Raw genomic sequence first — 12,919 nt, 5'->3', positions numbered from 1 at the left:
ACATCGTGCCGAGACTTATCGTATACAACTATAGTTTTGTCATCCTCGGGCTCAACAAATGGATTCTCCATTTCTTTAGTCGTACCTCCTCCAGCAATTACAAACCCCATAAGATCCAGTTTGTAAGCCGGGATGAATTTCCCTGCAAATATAAAGTTGTAACTGTCGAACAGTTTCGGCAGCTGAAAGAAAATACAAAACATTTTTAGTAATCATGGAGAATTGAATATCATATGGAGGAGGAGTAGGAATAAGACAAAACTTACATTGTTCAAATACTGCATTCTTCCAGCTCTTGGACCGCCCACAGTCCCATGATTATCTCGCTGCACCTCGTACGGTTCCTCGTCGACGTAACATTTAGATCTGATTGATGATTTTATCCCTGTACAAAAGCAATGGGTATTTTTAGTTTCATAGATGTGAAAATGAATATTGAGTTAACAGTTAAGAGTTAAGAATAACAGAGTCTCACAATCAATGGTAAGGACCCAACTCCCGTTCAATATTGCCTTCAATACTTTGATAGTGCGACCGCATCCACCATTAGCATCGGTGGATGCTATGACGTGGGTCACATCGTCTCGCCACCTCATTGTCACTGTGGCACCACATGTGTTAGCTTATTGTTGCATCAAGTGCTGTTTAAGAACAATCATAAATATTTTAGATAAACAGGATGAAAACTTAAACAATATGGAAAAAAAGGGATACATGTCAAGAATAGTACTATATCTTCATTTGTTAATTGATTTGGGCATAAAATCCAGTCTTTGCCAAAGTTTTGGACGGATGCATTAGCGGTTGGCTGCACATGCATGAAAAAAACACAGTCTTTGTTAGTATTTACTAAGGTTTCATGGAAATAATATCCTAAACCCTAACACTAGGTAAGTTTTCCTAAATAAGATGGATTTTCATTCAACGTGACATTTTGAGAGTAGGGTTTCCTAAAGATTAACGAGACAACGACATCACATAACATAATCTAGGGTTTAGTGGTTTCATAATCCTAAATATGAAAAGTTACTATTTAGGAGTACGTACCATTGTGGAGACGTGAAGATGTTGCTTCTGGTCTGGTCGACGGGGAGCCGGTTGCGAATCGCCGTGAAAGGAGGCAGGAAGAGAGAGAGATGAATCGGGCGGAAATGATTATAAAATAATCATATTAAGGTGTATATATACTCATGGAACTTGGGCGAACATGTCTTCTCTCGAAAAGCGACTATTCATTCCATTTCACATGACACCTGGACCAGGGGCGAATAAGTATTCTCTCGAAAAGCGACTATTCAATCCATTTTACATGGAACATGGTCTAGGCGAACAAATATTCTCTCACAAAGCGTCTATTCATTCCATTGAATCTGGGCGAAGGGGTATTCTATATGGAAATCAAATAATTGAAACGAATAAGTCTTCGCTCCTGAGCGTCTCCCCGCCAAAAATATTACTAAAATAAAAAATTAGTGAAGTAATTGAAGCGAAGATTTGTTCGGTTGCTGCATGTTATTTCTAATAAATTGAATTAATATTTAATAACTGAAAATATAAAATCCATGTTAATTTTGGTATTTACATACACGGGTAAGTGTATTTACATGACAGGCAAGCGGTTTTCTCATGGGAGGGAAGGGGGTTTTACATGAACGTCAGGTTAAAAATAATTGAAACGAATAAATCTTCGGTTTCAATCGTCTCCTCGTAAAAAAAAATAGAGTGAAGTAATTAAAGCGAATATTTGTTCGTTTCCTGCATGTCATTTTTAATTAATTGAATTAATATTTTATAAACGGAAATATAAAATTAAAAAAAATAGTGAAGTAATTGAAGCGAAGATTTGTTCGGTTGATGCATGTTATTTTTAATAAATTGAATTAATATTTAAAAAATGAAAATATAAAAATAATGTTAATTTTGGTCTTTACATACACGGGTAAGTGTCTTTACATGGCTGGCAAGCGGTCTTCTCATGGGTGGGTTGGGGGGTTTACATGAAGTTTTAATTAAAATTAATTGAAGCGAATAAGTCTTCGCTCCTGAGCGTCTCCCCGCAAAAAAATTTAATAAAAAAAAACAAAAAAATTAAGAATGAATTAATTAAAGCGAATATTAGTTCGCTGCATGTCATTTTTAATAAATTGAATTAATATTTAATTAACGTAAATATAAAATCCTTGTAATTTTGGTAATTACATAGACGAGTAAGTGTATTTACATGAAAGGCAAGCGGTCTTCTCATGGGTGGGTATGGGGGTTTACATGAGGGTCAGGGCTCCTGGGCGTGGAGATCATTGCTCCCTTCGCTTCTCACCCTTCCCTCTGACACGGTGCCCGGAGCGAAGATATTTTATCCGGATTATATGAATATTATATTATTTCCTGGCGTTAATAGGCTCTTCCGTTAACGGCGTCTGGTGTGAACCCGGAATGAAACCCGGATTCCGGATTCTCCCTCCCTCCGTCTCCTACCCAGATTGATTTATTAATATAATAATAATGCTGCAATTTCATTGGTCTGCAACAGGGGAACACGGGAATCGATAGCAGAAAATCTGAATTATTTTTTTACACATACTCATAAATTGCACAATTTCAAAAAATGATTAGTCATTGAAATTTTGAGTTAAAGTAATATTTTAAGCTTTGAATTGAACAAATGTCACATTGTACAGGAGAGGAAATGTTCTAGTCTTCTGTGTAACAATTTTTTAATTAGTAAAAATATTTAGGACAATATATGTAACCTAAAATTTCAAGCGCGTACATGTTTTTGACTAAATTGTAATATTCATAAGTTTTTATTTTCTTTTGAATCCTCTAAAATACAACTATAAACAGAAAATTTTCATAAAATTTTAATCTAATATTACTAGTTTTAGCTAGTTTAGACAATAATATAATGGGTTGAATCGATATTTATTTTTTCTAATTTAGGAAATCAATATTTATTTTTTTCTAATTTAGGAAGTTAATTAACAGGTTGAATTTGTTATTTTTTTAATAATTGATACAAATCTTAACACTTAAATCCTCTAACTTGTGTCGTACCAATATTTTATATTTTATTAACTTGTGTCGTACCAATATTTTATTAGTATATATATATCAAAGTTGTGTCGTATCAATTTCTTAATAAAAACTTAATAAAGATAAAATAAACTCCTTGACTTGTGTCGTATCAACATATATATACAATATATATATATATATATATATAATATAATATAAATATATATAAAAGCATCAATATCTAATGAATATAAAATATATATATTCAAATTATTTATATTATAATTTAAAAAAAACATAGAAATTATAAATTTTTCAAAAACTAAAATTTTATAAACATAAGATTTGAAGTGAAATTAAAATTCTAATATAATTTTAATTTGTATCATGATCCAAAGTGATTAACAAATAATTTTAAATAATTAAGATTTTAATTTAATCAATCAAAACAATTTAATATAATTTACATATATTTGTTATAACCCATAAATTTGGTATTGGATAAAAGTAAATTTGAATTGAGTTTCCGAAAGTTTGTAAGAAAATTCCTACTTCATATATCTAAGAACACACACAAACAACAATCAAATGGATACAATTCAAACCAATAATTAATAAAATAAAATATCAAAGAAAATCTGAAAAAATTCAATTCCACAGCAGAATTAAATATAACTCAATGACTAATAACAAATAAATGGGAAACTTAAATAAAGCAACTACAAAAGCTTTCCACGAGGTCACACACTTAAGAAGATGCCCCAGTCCTCAAGGGCTGAGATTTCTTAGATTTGGTGGCCAATTGGCTATCAGGCTGAAAACATTATGGACATAAATAAAAGATCTTGAATAATTTGATACAACTAGATTTCAATAGAAATTAACAAAACTAAAATTTGTTATAACAGTTAAAATTAATCTTTGATTAATCTTATATTTATAAAAGATTAATAAAATTAGATTTTTTTGGGTTTTTGGAGAAAAGTATGAACCTTTTTTAATTAAGAAAACAACTAGTTACATTTCTAAAATAAAATGTAAGAAATTACAATAATCAAAATGAGCCAGAAAATTATTCAAATGTTGACCTAAAAAATTACTCAATCATGATTCAAGAAACAATTTGATTAAAATTACAAGAAAATTTGAATCATGATCTAAACTTGAGATAATTTGAATATAAAATGAATCAACAAGATTCAACCAATATCACACTATAATTTAAATTATTATTTAAAAATAATTTGATCATAATACAAAAAATCTTATAGCAAGACAAAAAAAGAAAACAATTTCAATTTGAACTTTTGCAATTTCCAAAAGAGAGAGTGATTGTGACTAAATCATAGTTTCAAAGTTATAGTGAGATTTAGGTTTTATTCAAATTATTGTGGGAATTTTACTTTAACTAGATCATAATCCATATTATTTTATAGATAATTGAATTTTGTAAAAAAACATACAAATTTAGATCTAAATAATCAAATATGCCCAAAAAAAGTTACCTCTTTTTTCACAGACTCTTCCTTCTCAGATAAAATCAGCTCAATATGGCAAGGGGAAGACATGTAAGCTGCCAGAATATAATAGTCATAAGAATGTTGAAAACTTAAAAAGTAAAATAGAAGTTTGAACTAGTTTTTGTATAAATAACAATCATACGGTTGATTCTTCCATGGGCACGATAAGTGCGGCGTCTCTGCTTCTGGGCCTGATTCACCTGCATGTGTGAAATGTAAAGTGCATCCACATCCAAACCTTTAACCTGTATAATTAAATAATGTAGAATAAAAAATTTCAGAATTATCAAAAGATTTGAGTAAAGGTCAACAACAATTTAGAGGAGTACCTCGGCATTACTTTCAGCATTCTTGAGCAAATCAAGAATGAATCCTGCAGATTTAACAGGCCAGCGTCCCTGTTGTAACGAAGGGTCTGTCTAATGCGGAAAAACTCACCAAAATTCGAAACTTTGGTTAACCCTTTGTCCGGCTCAGGTCCTCCTCGCAAGCACCTGATCAGCCAACTCCTTACTTAAGACTTCGCCTAAGTAAACAACTTCCCAGCAAAGATATTTTCTCAAGAACGAACAGAATAAAACAAAGATAGAAAACAGCAAAGAGGCAACACAATTACGGCCGAAGCCAACCCTGTGTCTTACTATTGATTCACACTCAACCAAAGAAGTTTACAAGGAACCCACGGGTAGGCACAATCCCCAGGCTCAAGAATATCTCTCTATTTCTTAATTGATGACTTGATCGATTTCTTGATTGAATGCCTTAGGGTCGCCTCCTCTAGAGATATAAATAGGATAGAAAACGTGTACAACCAACTTTGCCTAAGTCTACGCTGAATAAATCATCTAAGACTTAGTCTTCCGAAAATATAGGGACTTTGACCGGACCTTCCCGAAATACTCGGTCTCGGCCAAGACTTTGACCGGGCCTTCCCGAAATACTCGGTCTCGGCCAAGACTTCTTCCGTCTTTGACTTAACGCTGCGCCTTTCTTCGGTCGCCCAGTGGATCGGGACTTTAACGGTCCAAGACTGGCCCAAGGCCCAATCCTTGGTCGAGGCCTGATCCATGCACAATGATTTGGCCGATGCTGAAACGCTTCGGTCCTCGGTCTTCTCTTTCCCTCGGTCGGATGCGTCGGCCAGGCTACCTTCTCTCGGTCCCTACTTCAGCCAGGCTACCTTCTCTCGGTCCCTGCTCCTTCCTGCACACTTTTCCGCACCTATGCCAAGGCCCCCACACGCGTGCCTTGGTATCTCCGGTCTGGTGCCCGAGCTCCACACTTGGCTCTTTTCTGGGCACCTCCTCTCGGTCCTGGCCTGCACTCAAGTTGGCCAGGCCGAGAGTCAGCAACTAGGGTTGTGACAAACCAGCCCCACCCACCGGACTCAACGTCCGCGTTGAGGGGTTCTCCACCAGACCCTTACTCGTCAAGTACGCCTGCACCTTATCCGCAAACTGCCACAGGTTAGTATTACGTACCCATGTAGCATCCTCCCGGCTCTCTCCGTGCCATTGGACTAAGAAGTTCGTGCGCCTATTCTTGACACTATGACCGGCTGTCCTGTGATCCAGAATCTGGGCCACTTCTTTTTCGGTCTCAAACTGCACCACGGGTGGGGCTCGCCTAGCCTGCACCCTGGTACCATCGGCCATGTCCTCGTGAAACTTCTTCAAATAGCTCACGTGGAATGTAGGGTGGATCTTCAACCGGTCTGGAAGAGACAACCGATAGGCCACCCGACCGACCCTTTTCAACACCTCAAAAGGCCCGTCATACTTAGGAATTAGTGCTCGCTGCCGACTCTTAGCACTAATCCGCTTCCAAATCTGTGGAGTCAGCTTCAACAAGACCTGTTCTTCGACCTGGAATTCCACTTCTCTTCTACCCGCATCAGCATACTTCTTCATACGCCTCTGAGCCTTCTCTATGCTCTCCCGAGCCAAGTCTAACATCTCTTGCTTAAGCTTGGCGAAGCGGTATGAAGCAGGACAATCACCCCCACCGTTCCTTGAAGCTACTGTGTGCGGGGTATTGGGCTGGACCCCCAATACTATCTCAAACGGACTCTGGCCCGTTGATGAAGACCGATGCAAGTTGTAACTGAACTGTGCAACGTCTAGCAAGCCGAGCCAATTCTCTTGGCTGCTTGTCACATAATGCCGCAAGTACTCCTCGAGCACTTGGTTGATCCTCTCCGTCTGGCCATCGGTCTGCGGGTGATTGGCCGTAGAGAATTTGAGTTCTGACCCCATCATATTAAAAAGAGAAGTCCAGAACCTGCCTGTGAACCGAGCGTCCCGGTCGCTCACAATGTCCTCCGGCACTCCGAAATTTTTCACAACATTCCGGAACAATAAGTCAGCTGCGGTCTCGGCTGAACACACCTTGGGCACCGGTATGAAGACCGCATACTTCGAAAACTTGTCCACCACAACTAGGACCGAGGTCTTCCCCTCCACCTTGGGAAAACCGAGAATAAAGTCTAAGGAAATCGACTACCACGGTCGATCATGTATGGGCAGGGGCTGCAGCAAGCCCGCTTGTCTCCTCTTCTCGGTCTTGTCTAGTTGACACACCAGACACGTCTTGACATAGAATTCCACGTCCTCCAACATCTTGCTCCAGGTGTAGGACCGTGAAAGAAGCGCCATCATTCGGCCTACTCCAGGATGACCGGCCCATTGTGGATCATGGGTCTCTCTGAGTAGTTTCTGACGCAAGGGCCCGGTTGGAACGACCGCGCGCCCTCCTTTGGCAAAAAGCAGACCATCTTCAAGCCAATATTTCGTGCTTTCTCCCGCAAGCACCTGCTTCACCGACGCTTGGTAAGCAGCATCATTCTTGGCAGCTTCGCGGATCTCATCCATGAACCCTGCCTCCACCAGTGTCAAGGCTGCCACATATTCCTCGGTCGTCTGGCGGCTCAATGCATCGGCCACTTCATTACTCTTCCCGGGCCGGTGCAGCCATTCGAAATCAAACTCGCTGAGAAATTCTTGCCACCTCGCTTGCTTAGGGGACAACTTCTTCTGAGTCTTGAAATAAGTGTTAGCCACGTTGTCGGTGACCACCACAAACTTGGTGCCCAAAAGATAGTGGCGCCATGCCTCAAGGCAATGCACAACCGCCACCATCTCTTTCTCATGAGTTGAATATCGAGTCTCAACATCTTTGAACTTCCTGCTTTCGAATGCAACCGGATGCCTCTCCTGCATCAGAACCCCACCCAACGCTCGGTCGGATGCGTCGGTATGTACTTCAAAAGGCCTGTCAAAGTGTGGCAGTTGCAACACGGGCTCGGTCGCGACCACGTGCTTCAGGGCTGTAAATGCGTCTTCACATCTGTCTGACCAGACCCACTCTCGGTCCTTCTTTAGCAAATCTGTAAGGGGCCCGGTCTTCTTGGAATAATCTTTAATGAACCTGCGATAATAGTTGGCAAGACCGAGGAAGGACCGCAGCTCGGTCGCTCGGCTCGGTCGTGGCCACTTCTCGATAGCAATAACCTTGGCTGGATCCATTCTAATTTCACCATGTCCAACAATATGCCCCAGAAAATTGATTTGCTCCAAACAGAACTCGCATTTGCCCTTGTTTATGTAGAGGTGGTGCTCTCGCAGCTTCTCAAACACCCACTCCAAGTGCCTATAGTGCTCCTCGGCCTAGGCACTATAGACGAAGATGTCATCCAGGTAGACCACAACGCTTCGGTCTAGCCTTTCATACAAGACATCATTCATCAGGTTGCAGAACGTAGCAGGCGCATTGGTTAGGCCGAAAGGCATGACTAGGAACTCATATGACCCATAGCGAGTCACACACGTAGTCTTGGCCACATCTTCGGTGCCACCCTAACCTGCCAGTACCCTGATCTCAAGTCTATCTTTGAATAGACCCGCGCCTGTGCTAGTTTATCAAATAAATCCAACACATTAGGGATCGGGTATTTATTTTTGACTGTTACCTTGTTGAGGGCGCGGTAATCCACGCACATACGTAAGGAGCCGTCCTGCTTCTTTTGGAACAAAATGGGAGACCCATATGGCGCTTTGCTGGGTCTGATCAGCCCACCTTCCAACAGCTCGGTGAGCTGCTTCCTCAACTCCACCAACTCTGATGGACCCATCCGATAGGGAGCTTTCGCCGGTATCACTGCCCCGGGCTCCAGCTCGATTATGTGGTCGATGTTCCTCTTCGGAGGCAACACCTTCGGTAACTTGGGCGGCATGATATCTTCATACTGCCCCATCAAATCTGCAACTCTACTCGGCACATCCGAGTAAACGTCGGGCTTCATCTCCACTAATGTCGCCACGTAGGTGCGCTCTCCACGCCTCAAGCCCTTCTTGAGCTGCATGGCAGATAGCATGGCCGCCTTCTTCTCCTTGGCTGCCTCATAGCGCCCGGCTATGAAGGATGGATTCTCTGGCGCCGCAATGAAAATCCCTCCTAAGTGTGGCATAACCGCCACATGGGCCGCGACTAGAAATTCGATTCCTAGGATGACGTCGAAGTCATCAAGGGGGATGGCCATGAATTCCACCCGGCCCTTCCAAGACCCAATTTGTAGCTCCGCCGTGGCCTGCCCCTTGACTGACTGAGCTTCCGAATTCACCGCCTTCATCTTCGAGCGGTGTTGAGCAATCTCTAGCCCAAGCTTGCTGATCTCTCTATCAGCAACAAAGTTATGGGTTGCACCGGTGTCAACCATAGCCATAACTTCCTTCCCGTTGATCTTGATCTTCACATACATCAGACCCCGGGCTTTATGTGGCACATGGGCGCCGGCCTGCATTGCGCCTAACATCTGCAGCGGGTTCACCCTAGAAGGCACATCCTCTTGTTCCTCCTCTTGACCCTGGATCGCACTAACTCTGCCGCGCTGCGGGCATTCCCACATCAGGTGATCACCGTTGCACAGGTAGCATCCAGCTTATCTTCGGGCCGGACCGGTTTTACTCCCTCGGTCCGACTCTGTTTTCTTTCGGTCATGACCGGCACTCTTGCCTCGGTTATGACTTGTCTTTCCCCCTGGTCCTCGGTCTCTACCTTGGACTTTAGCCTTCCCCTTGTCTCTGGCGGAGGGCTTACTTGGCTCGGCGCTGACTGCGCCAATAGTTCTATAATCGGCCAACCGATCGGCCCCAGCTATGGCCGACGGTAGGTCCTTCACATCCAATCTTCGTAGCTCGGTCTAGGCCCATGGTTGCAGTCCGGCTAGAAAGTTGAACAGCTTATCCTGCTCTGACATATCCCGAATGTCCAGCATAAGGGAACTGAAGCTCTTTACATATTCTCTTGTAGAACCAGTATGGCGTAGACGGCGGAGGGACTCGCGGGCTAGCCACGAAGCATTCCCCGGGAGGAATTGCTCCTTCAGTTCTCGCTTCATCACATCCCAGGTGTCGATCTTGTCTCGCATCGCACTAGCATCATCTGAAAGGCGGGCTCTCCACCAAAGCTTGGCATCGCCTACAAGATACATGCTGGTGACCGACACCTTCTTATCTTCAGGGATCTTGGAGGTCTCGAAATAGACTTCCATATCCCAAAGGAAATTCTCTATCTCCTTGGCGCTCCTGGCTCCTTCGAAAGAACAGGGCTCGGGTACCTTGAATTTCGTCGATGGAGCTGCTGCGTTCGGGGCATCCGAACCAGCCGCGTGCCTAAGCAATCGCACCACGATCTCCAGCTCTTCTATCCGTGAGATGAGTGCGTTCTGCCTAGTAATCTGCTTCTGCTCTAACATGTCGCTCAAACGCCCAATGTTCTTCTGAGCAGTATCCCATTGCGCCTTCAACTCGCCCACCTGTCCGAACAGGGAGGGCTCGTTTTCCTCTGCAGGCATGCCTACGAGCTCCTCGAGCTCGGTCAGCCGCGTGTCCGTTTCTGCTTCGAAATCTTCTTGGACCGCACGGCTGCTGCTACTAGTCTTCTTCATTATTTTATTTCGCCCAAAATATACGTCGCTGTGCTCTGATACCACTTGTAACGAAGGGTCTGTCTAATGCGGAAAAACTCACCAAAATTCGAAACTTTGGTTAACCCTTTGTCCGGCTCAGGTCCTCCTCGCAAGCACCTGATCAGCCAACTCCTTACTTAAGACTTCGCCTAAGTAAACAACTTCCCAGCAAAGATATTTTCTCAAGAACGAACAGAATAAAACAAAGATAGAAAACAGCAAAGAGGCAACACAATTACGGCCGAAGCCAACCCTGTATCTTACTATTGATTCACACTCAACCAAAGAAGTTTACAAGGAACCCACGGGTAGGCACAATCCCCAGGCTCAAGAATATCTCTCTAGTTCTTAATTGATGACTTGATCGATTTCTTGATTGAATGCCTTAGGGTCGCCTCCTCTAGAGATATAAATAGGATAGAAAACGTGTACAACCAACTTTGCCTAAGTCTACGCTGAATAAATCATCTAAGACTTAGTCTTCCGAAAATATAGGGACTTTGACCGGACCTTCCCGAAATACTCGGTCTCGGCCAAGACTTTGACCGGGCCTTCCCGAAATACTCGGTCTCGGCCAAGACTTCTTCCGTCTTTGACTTAACGCTGTGCCTTTCTTCGGTCGCCCAGTGGATCGGGACTTTAACGGTCCAAGACTGGCCCAAGGCCCAATCCCTGGTCGAGGCCTGATCCATGCACAATGATCTGGCCCATGCTGAAACGCTTCGGTCCTCGGTCTTCTCTTTCCCTCGGTCGGATGCGTCGGCCAGGCTACCTTCTCTCGGTCCCTACTTCAGCCAGGCTACCTTCTCTCGGTCCCTGCTCCTTCTTGCACACTTTTCCGCACCTATGCCAAGGCCCCCACACGCGTGCCTTGGTATCTCCGGTCTGGTGCCCGAGCTCCACACTTGGCTCTTTTCTGGGCACCTCCTCTCGGTCCTGGCCTGCACTCAAGTTGGCCAGGCCGAGAGTCAGCAACTAAGGTTGTGACACCTGTCCATTTGAGTGTCTGTTCTTAGCCTGTGCAGTACGGCCAACACCTCTACAGAAACGAGTGAAAGGAATGGCGCGCTTGCTTGTGGACAAGATCATCCTCCAAATATCTCTTTGCCTTGACTAAAGGTAGTTTCCTTATGGCGTGCGCAGTCTCTCTTGTGTTTTGTTTGAATAACATGTAGGAATTTTCTTTAGTCCTAAATTCATGATTCTAAACAAATACATATTAGATTTCTTTTCTTTCAGGCTTTAATCTATAATCTTATAGATCGATAATATCTAACATGAATGAATCACAATCCTAATACATAAATTTCTCTATGTCCATAAGTTGATTAAACAAGCGGAAGCGTACTTGAATTCATGATGAAGATCTTTGAGTACCTGAATTCATGATGAAGATCTTTGAGTTTGGGTTTGCTCTTCCGATTCTACAAGCGGTTTTCTCCCTTCTTCTCTCTTACGATGGAGGTTAATGAGAAAATGAAAACTAACGACTTGTGAATCGGGGAACCACAACCCTTTTATATTTATTTATTTATTTATTTATTATTTAACAATCATAAATAATAAATAAATTGACGGTTTCTACACATAACCGTTCTGTACTATTAATTATATTAATTATGTGACTTATTCAATAAAAAATAAAAAATACTTAATGATCACTTTATTTTTATTGAATTCCAAATAAAAAAAGTAGCCCAAACACATTATTTATATTTATTAGTCCAATAAATCTAACAATCTCCCACTTGGACAATATATATAATTACATGTGTTCATCTTTATGCGCAAATAATGTGGCTATCATAATTTAAAGTCACTCCAAATCAATCTCGTCCATTAATCATATCAACATTGAACCAAAGCGGTTTAATTACATTAGTTCGTAATTCAACCCATCAATGATCACGAATATCAATATAATTAAATGACATAGATCATAGTACGGATGTGTAGCATAGAAATGACATCTAGTGTGATCCATCATGTCAACTTCTAACTGGTCCCTAATGAGATCAAAATTTTCTATAAATAGAGTGTAACAAAATTCTTTATTATCCATAAACTGCAGTAATCAATAAGTCTTTATAACATACATATATATAGAAACAAACTCCCACTAAATCTGAATATCTTCAAATAACATAACACCCATTTGAGCAGTATGCTCCAAAAAGACCTTGGGTGGTAATCCCTTAGTTAGCGGATCCGCAATCATAGAGTTTGTACCAATATGTTATATATAAATGACCACTCTGAACTCTTTCTTTAACAACTAGGAACTTGATGTCAATGTGCTTTGACTTAGTTGAACTCCTATTGTTGTTCGAATACATGACTGCTGATTTATTGTCACAGAATAACTTTAGTGGTCTTTAAATTCCTTTCACAATCTTTAGCCCAGTGACAAAATTCCGCA

The 12,919-nt window shown here is 41.6% G+C and overlaps 1 pseudogene; it reads right to left on the bottom strand.

Annotated features, from left to right (window-relative positions):
* Positions 1–3,604: 3,604 nt before the first annotated feature.
* On the bottom strand, positions 3,605–11,671 carry LOC124915757 (annotated as a pseudogene).
* Positions 11,672–12,919: the final 1,248 nt, after the last annotated feature.

The sequence above is a fragment of the Impatiens glandulifera genome, chromosome 9 (genome assembly GCF_907164915.1).
Source record: "Impatiens glandulifera chromosome 9, dImpGla2.1, whole genome shotgun sequence".
Taxonomy (NCBI): Eukaryota; Viridiplantae; Streptophyta; class Magnoliopsida; order Ericales; family Balsaminaceae; genus Impatiens; species Impatiens glandulifera.
This window is presented reverse-complemented; position numbering and strand designations above follow the sequence as displayed.